Source organism: Lipotes vexillifer, unplaced genomic scaffold (assembly GCF_000442215.2).
Source record: "Lipotes vexillifer unplaced genomic scaffold, Lipotes_vexillifer_v1.1 scaffold38, whole genome shotgun sequence".
Lineage (NCBI taxonomy): Eukaryota > Metazoa > Chordata > Mammalia > Artiodactyla > Lipotidae > Lipotes > Lipotes vexillifer.
In genome coordinates this window covers 1,060,862-1,062,514 of record NW_006791464.1, presented here as the reverse complement: position 1 = coordinate 1,062,514, position 1,653 = coordinate 1,060,862, and positions in this window count along the sequence as shown.

The following is a 1,653-nucleotide window of genomic DNA, read 5'->3' as shown; positions in this document are numbered from 1 at the left end:
GAGCCCTGCCCATCAGAGCAACAACCAGCTATACCCACCACCAGTCTCTCCTATCAGGAATATTGCACAATCCTATTACATAGGCTCATCCACCAGAGGGCAGACAGCAGAAGCAATAAGAACTACAATCCTGCAGCCTGTGGAACAAAAACAACATTCACAGAAAGATAGACAAAATGAAAAGGCAGAGGACTATGTACCAGATGAAGGAACAAGACAAAACCCTAGAAAAACATCTAAAAGGTAAAGACCTTCACCTTCTCGGGGCTTCTCAAACCCTTTTTGTGGATACATTTTCTCTGGACTTATACCTATAAATTTCCAATTTGAGGAAGTTGCTGGCTTCTATTTTAGGTCTTGTAATCTTGTACTGTTTCTGGTGTCCACCTGTGTTGCTGCAAGTTCCCTGAAGATTCTGCAAACCACCCAACTTTCTATTTTCTTAGCAGCGAATGGGCTTCTACCGTATGCCTCGTTCTGCTAGTACTCCAAATAGGTTGAGACAGAACTCAGTTCCTCAAACATCACCCCTACCTCTGCCAAAAGAACAAAACCAAAACCAAAACTGGAACACTGGAGCATGATGTATTCTTTTATTCCTTCCAAATGGGAGGCCATCAAGCTATATTGTTCTTTGTCTTCTATACTGCAGGTCTTTTAGAGCAGCAGCAAGCTTTCCAGTACTCTATTGCTTTCAGTGACACCTAGTAACTCATAGTATGCGGCCCTATAAGTGCTCTGAGACACTGAAAGGAGTCCCTTAGGCAGCTCCCTGAAAAGCAAGAGTGTTTGACACATGTTCCAACTCCTTCCATAACCAGGTAGAAGCTGGGAGTTGGGTTTTTCCCTGCTCCTTCTATGCTGAACCAGGAGAAGAGACTCTGGAGAGTGTGTGCTAGTCCAAATCATTGTCTTTGTTACTAGAAGACCCCAACTGGTTATCCTTTCCAGTCAGTATTTAGATACAGGCAAGACAGAAGCCAACCCCTCAGACGAAGTCAGGATGTTGGAAGTATGGTCCAATCTTCTCTTTTCCTCCCCAGGGATAAGGCAGGAGTTCGGAGTTTTCTCCCAATTTCACTATGCTGTGCCACAGAGAGGGACTATGGTGAATGAATGCCATGAATTTTCCTATTGGATTCAATGTGTCTGATTTTACTCACCTGGAGTGCAGGAGCCTCTTAGCTTGTTTCCAGATTTCTAACAGAGAATTGGTTCAAGTATTTTCATTGAGTTGGTGTCTTTGTCAGAAGAAGGAGGCTCTGGGACTTCCTATTCCACCATCTTTCCCATGTCACCATTCTCAGTAATCTGTTTTAGCAAGATGATTCCAGTGCACAGGGAAGCTTGAGAAACACTGATCTAAGTTTTCTTCTAGCTTAAACATTCATCAGTACTCCTTGTCTTCGAATTCTAGATATGCCACCTATAAGCTGTATGACTTTATGCAAGTTCTTTTACCTCTCTGAGACTAATTTGCCCCATATACAAAGTGGTTATGATAGTTGTAGTTTATTCATAAGGTGATTATAACATTAAACGAGTTAATATATACATTAGTTATTTTTTTTACTGTTATCAATGTATTCATCATAAGTATCAACTCTCTGTGTTTTAAGGCAATGTTGCAGTCCTCAGGGAAAGCAGGAGTTT